This window comes from Dama dama, chromosome 20 (assembly GCF_033118175.1).
Source record: "Dama dama isolate Ldn47 chromosome 20, ASM3311817v1, whole genome shotgun sequence".
Lineage (NCBI taxonomy): Eukaryota > Metazoa > Chordata > Mammalia > Artiodactyla > Cervidae > Dama > Dama dama.
The window spans coordinates 74,479,185-74,492,488 of NC_083700.1; the positions used below are offsets into that span (position 1 = coordinate 74,479,185).

The following is a 13,304-nucleotide window of genomic DNA, read 5'->3' on the forward strand; positions in this document are numbered from 1 at the left end:
CTTCTAATTTCATGGCTGCAGTTACCGTCTGCAGTGATTTTGGAACCTAAGAAAATAAAATCTGTCACTGCTTCTATTTATTCCCCTTCTGTTTGCCTGAAGTGGTGGGACCAGATGCCATGATCTTAGTTTTTTGAATGTTGAGTTTTAAGCCAGCGTTTACTTAGAATGATTTTACTTGGGCATAATTTATAATAGAATTATGCTAAAAATAAGCTACACAAATGGGAGTTCTACTTGGCCCCCCATACACAGAGAAGTAGCTGTGTATTTCTCCCTCTGCCCCCATCATGATCTGTTAACTGTGTTGTCCTTTTCCTTGTTATAAGGTGCTGGAATGTCACTAACTATATTCCCATGTGTTGTCCAAGAGACTGGCAAAATCCCTCCATGTATGGCCCAGTGTCCCACTGTGTCCTTTACTAATTATACAGTTTAGCTGACTTCACTTGTGCGCAGCTGTTCTTTTGCATTTTTCTATTTTATCTTGTCTCTGCTTTTTTTTTTTTTTTTTGTCTCTGCTTTTATGTTGCATTCAGCTTTTCTCTTCTGCACACAACAGTGTCCCCTCTGTGCATCCTCTTTTCTTCAGCATCAGCTCTCAACCATTGGGAGAGACTATTTACCTTTGGGAAATGATTTTATTTTGCCACCAGATAAGCTAGCCCCCTCCCCATGTGCTTCTTTTCTAACACACTCTGGATTTGGAAACAGAAGACAGTAAGTAGTTTTTCTTCATTCCAGAACATCCTGGGCCATAGCTACACAGCAGGGATCAAAGCAGGCACACATCAAAAGCACCCCAACTGAGGAGCAGCCCTGAAGCTTCTGCGCCTCCGGCTCTTGTTATCTTCACTGCCTGTGAGTCATGTATATCTCATCTCATCTTTCCTGTCTGCTATTCCTTTTCTAAGGCTCAGCAGAGAAAGCTGCTCTTTACTAAACTTATTTAACAACTCAAGATAAAACTCCTTCAATTTTTCCCTCCCTCCATCCTCTCATAATTACTGTACTTAAACAATTTCAGTGATACTCATTTATTTGATGTTACTCAAGCTCTCACTGTGTGCCAACTACTATGAGTGAGTGATGCTGCTAGAAAAAATGAATGATACACTTCCTACTCTCAAGGAGCCTTCTACTAATAGAGCAAGACTACTATCACGTAGACAGTTCTAAGACAGTGTGTGATCAAACCCATTGTTGTCATTGTTCAGTCGATAAGTTGCGTCCAACTCTGCGACCCCATGGACTGCAGCACGCCAGGTTCCTCACTCCTCTACTGTCTCCTGGAGTTTACTCAAATTCATGTCCATTGAGTCAGTGATGCTATGTAACCATCTCATAGCATGCCCTCTTCTCCTTTTGCCTTAAATCTTTCCCAGCATCAGAGTCTTTTCCAATGAGTCATTTCTTCACATCAGGTAGCCAAGGTTTTGGAGCTTCAGCTTCAGCATTAGTCCTTCCAATAAATATTCACAGTTGATTTCCGTTAGGATTGACTGATTTGATCTCCTTAGAGTCCAAGGGACTCTCAAGAGTCTTCTCCAGCACCACAATTCAAAAGCATCAATTCTTCGGCTCTCAGTCGTCTTTGGGCTTCCATGGTGGCTCTGGCAATGAAGTATCTGCCTGCAATGCAGAAGACCCTGGTTCAATCCCTGGGTCAGGAGGATCCCTGGAGAAGGGAATGGCTACCCACTCCAGTATTCTTGCCTGGAGAATTCCGTGGACAAAGACGTGGCAAGCTACAGTCCATGGGGTCATAGTCACAACTGAGCGACTAACTCTTTCTCATCATTAGTAGCCTTCTTTATGGTCCAGCTCTCACATCCATACATGACTACTGGAAAACCACAGCTTTGACTATATGGATCTTTGTTAGAAAAGTGATGTCTCTGCTTTTTAGTACACTGTCTCAGTTTATCATAGCTTTCTTTCCAAGGAGCCAGCATCTTTTAATTTCATGGCTACAGTCACTGTCTGCAGTGATTTTGGAGCCCATAGTAGAAACAAAGGATCTTTTTGGAGTAAATGGAAGGGGCACCATTTCTCAGATGAGGTGATACCTTGCATGAGTATTTTTCCAGGCAGAGAGTTCACAGATGTAGGGACAGAGTATGGTAGGGTTAGAGTAGTGTAGATAGAGGCAAATCATTGGGGATGAAAAATAGCAAATGTGTTCTTGAGGTTGGGGTAATAGGAGCAAGTCAAGATTGCTGAGCTATGGATTTGAGTCAGGGAGGTACTAGAGATACTGCTGGGAAGAACATCATAAAAACTTCATACTATTTTTTCCCTTTATTTTGTTCCACTACAGTGATTTCCACCAATCTGTCTTCCAGCTCACTTACTCATTCTTCTGCCTCATTTATTCTGTTATTGCTTCCTTCTAGTGTACTCTTCATTTCATTTATTGTATTGTTCATCTCTTTTTTTTTTTTCTTTTTTTTTCAGTCTTCTGGCTCTTTGTTAAACATTTCTCATAATCTTGTCAGTCTGCCTCCATTCTTTCTCCAAGATCTTGGATCATCTTTCCTGTCATTGCTCTGAATTCTTTTTCAGGCAGATTGCCTATCTCTAGTTCACTTAGTTGTTCTGAGGTTTTATCATGTTCCTATATCTGGAACATATTTCTCTGTCATCTCATTTTTTCTAGTTTCCTATCTTTGTCCTATCTGTTCCACAGGCTGTAAAATTGTAGTTCCTCTTGCTTCTGGTGCCTACCCACTGGTGGGTGGAGCTGCATTCTGTCTCTGGTAGGCAGGGCCATGTTACAGGGTGTGTTTAGAGGCAGCAACTGTGGGCTCATGATGACTGTAGGGAGCCTGTCTGTTGATAGATGGGGCTATGTTTCCACCTGAGGCATCCCAGCACTGGAACCTGCAGGATACTGAGTCAGGCCAGGTCTCAGTGTCAAAATGGCAACCTCCAGGAGAGCTCATGCCAGTGAATATTCCCTGGGGATTCTGCCACCGCTGTTCACCCCAACTGTGAGTTAAAACTAACCCCTACCTCTCCAGGAAACACTCCAACACCCACAGTTAGATCTGGCCTAGGCTTCTATGGAGTCACTGCTTTGCCATGGGTCCCAGTGAACATGAAACCTTGTGTGCACCCTCCAAGTGTAGAGTATCCGTTTCCCCCAGTCCTGTGGGGCTCTTGCACTCAAACCTTACCACTCTTCAGAGCCAAATGCTCTGGGGGCTCCTGCTTCCAGTGCTAGACCTGCAGGCTGGGGAGCCTAACATGGAGCTCAGAACTCTCACTCCTGTGGGAGAAACTCTGCAATATAATTATTTTCCAATCTGTGGATAACCAAACTGGTGAGTATGGGATTTTATTATATCATGAAAAGTACCCCTTCTACTGTCTCTTTGTGACTTCTTCTTTGTCTTTAGATATAGAATATCTTTTGTGGTAGGTTCCAGTCATTTTTGTCAATGGTTGTTCAGCTATTAATGTTATTTTTGGTGTGTTCAAGAGAGGGGATAAGCAGAAGTCCTTCTATTCCCCCATCTTTCTCCTTCCAAAACATCATAAAAATTTATCTGACATGTATTCAAGAACTTAGACTTTATCCTATAAAGGTGGACTTTGCTGAAATGTAACTTCCTTGTGTGAAGTTGAATAACAGGTTCCCAAATAAGTTTATGTCCTAATGGCAAAACCTGTGACTATAACACCTTATATGATAAAAAAAAAAAAAAGGAATACTTTGCAAATGTGATTGAAATAATCTTGTAATAGAGAGATCATCCTGGATTATCTGTGTAGCCCCAATATAATCACAAGAGTCCTTATAAAATGAAGATAGGAAGATCAGAGACAGAGATGTGATGATGGAAGCAGAAGACAGAGAAGATGCTGTGCTGCTGGCTTAATGGCCTCTAAAAGCTGGAAATGTCAAGAAAACATTCTTTCCTAGAGGCTTCAGAAGAAAAGTGATTCTGTGAAACCAAGTTAGACTTCTAACCTCCAGAAACTTAAGATATATGTTTCTGTTGTTTCAGTTAGTGTATGGTGTTTAACAGCAGGAATTTAATATACTCCTTGAGAGCAGGAGTTTTGGTTTCATTGCTACTCTATCTTGAATGGTACAGAATAACCATGCCAAAGTATGTTTCTTTGAGCTAAAGGCCAGTAGAACCAAAATGCTGAGGAAAAGCTCTAAACCAGGGCACAGGATCCTTTTTAAAGGAAACTTACATTGATAAGGGCTTCCCTTGTAGCTCAGTCAGTAAAGAATCTGCCTTGGAAGGAAAACTGTAACAAACCTAGACAGTGTGTTAAAAAGCAAAGACATCACTTTGCTGACAGAGGTCCTTATAGTCAAAGCTATGGTTTTTCCAGTAGTTATGTATAGATGTGAGAGTTGGGCCATAAAAAAAGACTGAGCACCAAACAATTGATGCCTTTGAATTGTGGTGGTGGAGGAGACTCTTGAGAGTTCCTTGAACTGCAGGAGATCAAACCAGTAAATCCTAAAGGAAATCAACCCTGAATATTTATTGAAAAGATTGATGCTGAAGCAGAAGCTCCAATACTTTGACCCCCTGATGCAAAGAGCTGACTCATCGGAAGAAAACATGATGCTGGGAAAGACTGAAGGCAAAAGGAGAAAAGGGTAGCAGAGGATGAGATGGTTGGATGGCATCACCAACTCAGTGGACAAGAATCTGAGCGAACTCCAGGAGATGGTGAAGGAAGGACAGGGAAGCCTGGCATGCTGCGTCCTTAATATCGCAAAGAGTCGGACATGACTTAGCAACTGAGCAATAAAAACAACAATCTCCTTTGGCCAGATTATCACGGCCCCAGCTAAGGAACTTAAAATGGGTAGATGAAAGACTTCTTTCTCTCCTAGACTTCTGGAGATAAGAATAGGCTAGCTATGACACTCACTTGCTCTGGATGCTGCAACTGAAATCCAGGACCCCTGACAAAGGTGGCCTAAAGTAAAAATTCTTCCCAAACTCAGCCTCTCGGATTTCCATCTTCAGGGTAGTCAAAGTCTTTTTGTTTTACCTTTTCCAAATTTAGATTAACAGGAGAAAAACATTTGTAAAAATTAGTTATTTGGATTGTTACTTGTGTGAATTTGGTTTTGAGAGACTGATTATTGATCCTTTCCCGCCCAGAGACAGCTATTGCTTTCTTGTTTGTCTGGTTCTGTGTGCTGAAGGTTTGGCTTCCCTCCTACCAGAGCATATAGGTTGTCATACCTGCATCTGCAAGCAGCCAGCTGTCAGGGAGGTGGGGTGGGAGCCAAGGGTATCTAGATAACAAGCCAGAAATGTGGGTTGCACCCTATTTGCAGCAGGTATCTTACCAACCACTGCCAGTTTTCATGGTTTAAGTCTTTCTTGCTTTTGACTACCTTTGAAAGTGAATCTGGGTTGTTAGATTTGCTTCTTCTGCACTTTCTGTCAGGATACCACTTGTATCCATGGTTACAGTATAAGAAAGCTATTGTTTTTGGTTTGAGTCACAATTGGAATAGTATATCTTTGCTTTAAAAAGTCTTCAAGACCTTGAACAGTATCTGGAACATATAAGGTGCTCAATAAATACGTATAGAGGGGGTAAAATAGGACTTACAATGAGGTACCCCAAAGAGACAACCAGAGGCCTTGTGAATTTTTACCCTGTATCAGCAGTGTATAGAATATGGTTTTTTTTGCTTGACCACTTTAATGTGCTTCTCCAACAGGTTTCAAGGTTATGCTCAGGGCATAACTCAAAACGTAAGACAAGTAGGATTCATTTTTCTTCAGAGTCAGTTTGTCATGAAATTTTGGAGATAAAAAATCCTTATTTATGTAAACAATCTATACTATGTGATAGGGTACAAAAGTATTTTACAGACTTCAAGGAAATTTGATCCTGCAAGTCAGTAACCTCTGGTTATGCCCACAAAACCCTTGAGAGTGAGTTCATTCTCATCCAACATTCAGACTATTTGGGTGACAAGATTTGAGAGACACATGTCTACTGGTAATGATGGAAAACATCTTAGTCATGCAGAACTCCTTTCCTAAGCTTTCGATGGTCACATTCTCTTCTCTTTCTAAAGAAGTTCCTGAGCACTTTACTTTGCTTCCAAAATTGATATGCATTTGTCATCTATCTTTTTTATTATTCTCCTAGCATTCTTAAAATCTAGCACTGAAAGTGAAAAGTGAAGGTGAAGTTGCTCAGTCGTGTCTGACTCTTGGCGACCCCATGAACTGTAGCCCACCAGGCTCCTCCAACCATGAAATTTTCCAGGCAAGAGTACTGGAGTGGGTTGCCATAAAATCTAGCACTACAGTTACCTATATGACCTTTTACAAATCACTTAATCTCTTTGAGTCTCAGTTTGTTCATTGGTAAACTAAGGAGCTTCTATCACCGTATCTTTAAAGTTTATATTATGTTTAAAATTCTTTGATAATATGTTTTATGGTATTAGCCAAATGCCAGTAGTTGGCTTAGAGTAGCAAATAAGCAAATACTCATCAGTTGACATCTGTCCCTCATCTTTAGTTGCAAGATATCAAATAGCTATTTTTGTATTAAACAACCATCCCTCAAGATCTAAAAGCTTAAAACAATGACCATTTATTTAAGCTCATAATTCTGCAATTCAGCAGTTTTAACTGGGTTCAGAAAGATAGTTTTCATGATCTTACCTGATTTAGAATGGGCCTCTACTTAGATGGCTTATCTCCATTTCATGCCTCTCACCTTCCAGCAGTCTAGCCTGGGCTTTTTCTCATGGCTGAGTAAAGCTCCAAGACACAGAGAAGAGTTGCACAATGCTTCTGTCTAAGATAAATCCTAAGGTAAATTAAAATTTAATTTCAGTGCAGTTGGAACCTTTCTAAATCCAGTTGTTAAAAGAAATTCCTAAGTAAAACATCTCTAATGAATACAAAAAGAAACAATAAATTGTTGTGCTTAGTCGCTCGGTGATGTCCAACTCTTTGCAACCCAAGGGACTGTAGCCTGCCAGGCTCCTCTGGCCATGGGGATTCTCCAAGCAAGAATACTGGTGTGGGTTGCCATGCCCTCCTCCAGGGGATCTTCCTAAACCAGGTATCGAACCTAGGTCCCTCACATTGCAGGTGGATTCTTTACTGTCTGAACCACCAGGGAAGCCCAAGAATCCTGGAGTGGGTAGCCTATCCCTTCTCCAGGGGATTTTCCCAACCCAGGAATCGAACCAGGGTCTCCTGCATTGCAGTTGGATTCTTTACCAGCTGAGCTACCAGGACACTCAAAAATGTTTCCTCATGCAAAAGAATAAAACAGGAATTTGACTCAAAAGTAGATAATTCAGATAAAACTTGAAAGCATTCATTCAGAAATATGAATATTACAGATCAAAGTGATTTTCTTGAGACCAAGATTCTTTTAAAAATTGAATCAATTGCACACAACCTGAACAGACATGATTAACTTAGCTAAAGAAAGATTATGAGGAATTTATGTGGAAAGAAATTACTAGCAAATCTTACTGAATGTCAATTTTTGAATTTGCAATTAATACCAGGAAAAGACACTGTAGCAGTTTCATGGAATATCTCATGGCTCTAGTACACATTTTTGTGCTTTTATCAGCAGTTGCAAACTAATTGACAAAGCTTGCATGGTAAGCTATTAGAATCTACTAATCTGCTTTTTTCCCCACTCAGCTTTTTTTTTTTTTTTCATATGCAAGATAAGCAAAGTCTGGAAATAAATAATTCAACAAGTCTGATTTGGGCATTTTCAGTGAATTCTTTTCTGATATTTCACCTTTTCATAATTATATTTGATATCTTAACAAATGTTTGGCTAAATTTTTAATTATAAAATAGGCTTAAAGCCCTGTAACTTATGCCCAACTTTACCACATTATGTTTGTGTGTGGCTTGTTTTTCTTCCCCTCTGTGCCCTTGTACTATTCTGCTGATTGCATAGAAGGATCTTCTGAGAAGCAAGTTAAGAATGACTGAGGTTTTCAATCTGACATCTTATTTTACAAACCTGATTGGAATTCAGGATATTGAATCATGGCTTGAATAGCTTGGCGTGAGCTGAAGCCTTATATTCCACAAACATTCTAAAAAGCAATCTGCTCATGCATTTGACTAGAAAATCTCTGCTTTTTCGAAGAGGCATCTTTAGAAGAAACCCTTTGATAAATTAGAATTCTCTTCATAAACTATGATAATAGCATCCTCATCACAAATTGATATTATCAAAAATGAGGTCACTTGCTTGTTTTTTCCAGCTATGCACTGAATCATTTTGCTGATGGTGAATTAGCCTTGAGAAGGATGAGGTGGTGTTCATCTCTTCATTTCTAGGCATTGTTCTAGATCCTAGAGACAAAAAGATACTGCTGCCATGGACATGGGCCACAATTCTCTGTTGCCTCATTTTTTTTTCTGTCTTACATAAAAGATCACAGAATTGCCTTTGTCATATTGTGAAGTAAGTACTGAGTAACACTCAAGTGGATATGTAATTATCTTCTCACGTCTTTGAATTTAAGAATTACTGCTGCTCATTTAAATTTAAAGGCCAAAAGCTTGAAGTTGTCATAGAAGTTTAGTATTAAAACTTTAGAAAATATGTACTGAACATTTAACCTATTATTATACACCAACCTCAGTTGTGCTTGAGAATAAATGTGTTAGCCATTTTGACTGAAGGGTGATAGGAGAGTGGGCAGAAGCCCTATTTATTCAAAACAACTCCCTTGACAATCAACTGTGGTACGGAAAAGTTGCACCATTCACTCTTCCATTCATCCATTAGTGTATTTACTCACTAATACCTGCTGTGTCTACTGCATTGTGCTAGACAATGGAATTAAAAGGCTAAATAAGAAACCCTAGTCTTTATATAAAGAAGTTCACAGGCTGGTTAGAGAAAGAGATGAATAAATTGTCAATTATAAGGTAACAAGTGCTATAACAAAGTATAAAGCTATGAGGTAACATGTATCACATGTTGTGTATTTTTGTATTACATCATCTACCCTAATTAAATAAAACATCTCAATTATTGAATACAAAAATAATAGGTACTCAAAACTTGATTTCATGCACACTGGGATGAAGTTTAATGAAAAAAGAGACTTGGTCTTTTTATTCACTGCCATATATACATAGTGTTCAACACATTTGTATCTTACAAGTCTTAATAGAAAAGTCTTAAATTTCTTGCCTCTTGCATTGTCTTACTTCCAGTACCACTGTATAATACCTAATGCCTTCAGTTATGCCTAATCTCATTTTCCCACTTCTAAAAATGTATAATAGAAGCTCCTCACACTGTTCTATATGAAGCTCAGGCAATTCTCTGAAATTTATTTGACAAAAATATATACTTACCGATCAGTGAAATTTAGTTCCCAACCAAATTTAAGTACTAAGGACCAGACTAATGAAATAATTTGTGTAAAAAGCAATGCTGTTCAAAATACTGGAAGCTATAATTTAAAAAAAAAAAAAAATAAGCACTAGACAAGATGAGGCACCTAACTGTACCAGCTTAATGCTATGAAAGGATTCTAGGCTGTCATGCCCATACAGCGTATTCCAAATTGAGGAGATGGAGTTGAGAACTGTGGGAAACAAGAGGTCTAGAGTTCACAGGAAATAGTCATAAAAGGGGATATCTACAAAGAATTCTGAATCTCTGTGAAGTGTTCCCCTTCAGTATTCAGCTGAAATACTTATTAGCACTACTATATTAGGAAATTATCCAAGGCCAGGAGAATCACCTGAGTGGTTTAGAGGTCACAGTGCTACTCACCCACACAGAATTGAGTATATAGTACCTGTTCCCACCACACAGACTAGAAAGCCTCATGATTCATGAAGAATTTTGTAGAATTCTCAGAAGATTCTTGACTCAGTATTGGACAGTAATATTATATAATACAGTATTAAGGAAAATTGGTCTTAGCACTGCTTCAATCCAATCTAAAAATTCTTAAAAACAAAATAAAGGCCAAACTGTTTCCAAAAACACTGAGTCACAGAATAAAGTTCAATAATATTTAAAAGAATACAAATAAACTTAACAATCAATAAAGTAAAATGTAAAATGTCTGGCATCCACAGAAGGGAGTGGAAAGATATGTTCAAAGCCCTGAAAAGAAAAACTCTTCAACCTAGTATACTCTACCCAGCAAGATTATCATTTAGAACAGGAGAGAGAAAGAATTTCTCAGACAAGCAAAAGCTAAAAGATGATGGCAATACTAAATCTATCCTAAAGGAAATATTGAAAAGCCTTCTTTAAATAGAAAAGAAGTAAGACTCTATAGGAAAGAGAAAAATCACAATTTGAAAGTAAATCACTTAAATAAGTCAGTGTACAGATTTCTTTATTTTAATTTTTAAATTCTGTGAAAATGATGATAACCAAAATGAACAGCAAAAGGATAAACATGAAGATGTAGTAGAGGACATCAAAAGTATAAAATGAGGGGGAATTCTTTGTCCGTTGCTTCATTTGCTATTATTTTCTCCCAATCTGCAGGCTGTCTTTTCACTTTGCTTATAGTTTCCTTTGTTGTGCAAAAGCTTTTAAGTTTAATTAGGTCCCATTTGTTTAGTTTTGCTTTTATTTCCAATATTCTGGGAGGTGGGTCATAGAGGATCCTACTGTGGTTTATGTCAGAAAGTGTTTTGCCTATGTTTTCCTCTAGGAGTCTTATAGTTTCTGGTCTTACATTTAGATCTTTAATCCATTTTGAGTTTATTTTTGTGTATGGTGTTAGAAAGTGTTCTAGTTTCATTCTTTTACAAGTGGTTGACCAGTTTTCACAGCACCACTTGTTAAAGAGATTGTCTTTTCTCCATTGTATATTCTTGCCTCCTTTGTCAAAGATAAGGTGTCCATAGGTGTGTGGATTTACCTCTGGGCTTTCTATTTTGTTCCACTGATCTATATATGGCCTTTGTGCCAGTACCACACTGTCTTAATGACTGTGGCTTTGTAGTAGAGACTGAAGTCAGGCAGGTCGATTCCCCCAGTTCCATCCTTCTTTCTCAAGATTGATTTGGCTATTCGAGGTTTTTTTGTATTTCCATACAAATTGTGAAATTATTTGTTCTAGTTCTCTGAAAAATACTGTCCGTAGCTTGATAGGGATTCCATTGAATCTATAGATTGCTTTGGGTAGTATACTCATTTTCACTATATTGATTCTTCTGATCCATGAACATGGTATACTTCTCCATCTATTTGTGTCACCTTTGATTTCTTTCACCAGTGTTTTATAGTTTTCTATAAAACTTTTGTTTTATAAGTCTTTTGTTTCTTTAGGTAGATATACTCCTAAGTATTTTATTCTTTTTGTTGCAGTGGTGAATGGAATTGTTTCCTTAATTTCTCTTTCTGTTCTCTCATTGTTAGTGTATAGGAATGCAAGGGATTTCTGTGTGTTAATTTTATATCCTGCAACTTTACTATATTCACTGATTAGCTCTAGTAATTTTCTGATGGAGTCTTTAGGGTTTTCTATGTAGAGGATCATGTCATCTGCAAACAGTGAGAGTTTTACTTCTTTTCCAGTCTGGATTCCTTTTATTTCTTTTTCTGCTCTGATTGCTGTGGCCAAAACTTCCAAAACTATATTGAATAGTAGTGGTGAGAGTGGGCACCCTTGTCTTGTTCCTGACTTTAGGGGAAATGCTTTCAATTTTTCATGAGGATAATGTTTGCTGAGGGTTTGTCATATAGCTTTTATTATGTTGAGGTATGTTCCTTCTATTCCTGCTTTATGGAAGGTTTTTATCATAAATGGATGTTGAATTTTGTCAAAGTCTTTCTCTGCATCTATTGAGATAATCATATGGTTTTTATCTTTCAATTTGTTAATGTGGTGTATTACATGGATTGACTTGTGGATATTGAAGAATCCTTGCATCCCTGGGATAAAGCCCACTTGGTCATGATGTATGATCTTTTTAATATGTTGTTGGATTCTGTTTGCTAGATTTTTGTTAAGGATTTTTGCATCTATGTTCATCAGTGATATTGGCCTATATAGTTTTTTTTTTTTTTTTATGGCATCTTTATCAGATTTTGGTATTAAGGTGATGGTGGCCTCATAGAATGAGTTTGGAAGTTTACCTTCCTCTGCAATCTCAAAAATATACAAGCAACTCCTGCAGCTCAATTCCAAAAAAATAAAAGACCCAATCAAAAAGTGAGCCAAAGAACTAAACAGACATTTCTCCAAAGGAGACATACAGATGGCTAACAAAAAGGTGCTCAACAACACTCATTGTCAGAGAAATGCAAATCAAAACCACAATGAGGTGCCACCACACGCCAGTCAGAATGGCTGCTATCCAAAAGTCTACAAGCAATAAATTCTGGAGAGAGTGTGGAGAAAAGGAACCCTCTTACACTGTTGGTGGGAATGCAAACTAGTATAGCCACTATGGAGAACAGTGTGGAGATTCCTTAAAAAACTGGAAACAGAACTGCCATATGACCCAGCAATCCTGCTGCTGGGCATACACACTGAGGAAATCAGAACTGAAAGAGACACATGTACCCCAATGTTCATCACACTGTTAATAATAGCCAGGACTGAAGCAACCTAGATGTCCATCAGCAGATGAATGGATAAGAAAGGTCTGGTACATATACACAATGGAATATTACTCAGCTATTAAAAAGAATACATTTGAATCAGTTCTAATGAGGTGGGTGAAACTGGAGCCTGTTATACAGAGTGAAGTAAGCCAGAAAGAAAAACACCAAAACAGTATACTAATGCATATATATGGAATTTAGAAAGATGGTAATGATAACCCTGTATGTGAGACAGCAAAAGAGACACAGATGTATTGAATAGTCTTTTGGACTCTGTGGGAGAGGTTGAGGGCGGGATGATATGGGAGAATGGCATTGAAACATGTAAATTATCATATGTGAAACAAACCACCAGTCCAGGTTTGATGCATGATACAGGATGCTTGGGGCTGGTGCACTGGGATGACCCAGAAGGATGGGATGGGGAGGGAGGTGGGAGGGGGGTTCAGGATGGGGACCACATGTACACCCATGGCAGATTCATGTCAATGTATGGCAAAACCAATACAGTGTTTTAAACTAAAATTAATTAATTTTTAAAAATTAATATGGAGAGAGTAACATAGAAACTTACAATACCCTATAAAATAGATAGCCAGTGGGAATTTGCTTCATGATTCAGGGAACTTAAACAGGGGCTCTGTGATAATCTAGAAAGGTGGGATGGGGAGGGAGATGGAAGGGAGGTTTGGAAGGGAGAGGACATGGGT

General features: G+C 38.4%; 1 protein-coding gene across 1 annotated transcript in view; it reads left to right on the forward strand.

Moving 5' to 3' along the window:
• The first annotated feature begins 826 nt into the window (after positions 1 to 826).
• RPE65 (retinoid isomerohydrolase RPE65) overlaps positions 827 to 13,304 on the forward strand; it is a 42,091-nt gene continuing 29,613 nt past the window's right edge. Inside the window, exon 1 of the mRNA XM_061121642.1 lies at positions 827 to 861. The gene's annotated coding sequence lies outside the window, so the exon portion shown is untranslated. The remainder of the gene's footprint in view (positions 862 to 13,304) is intronic.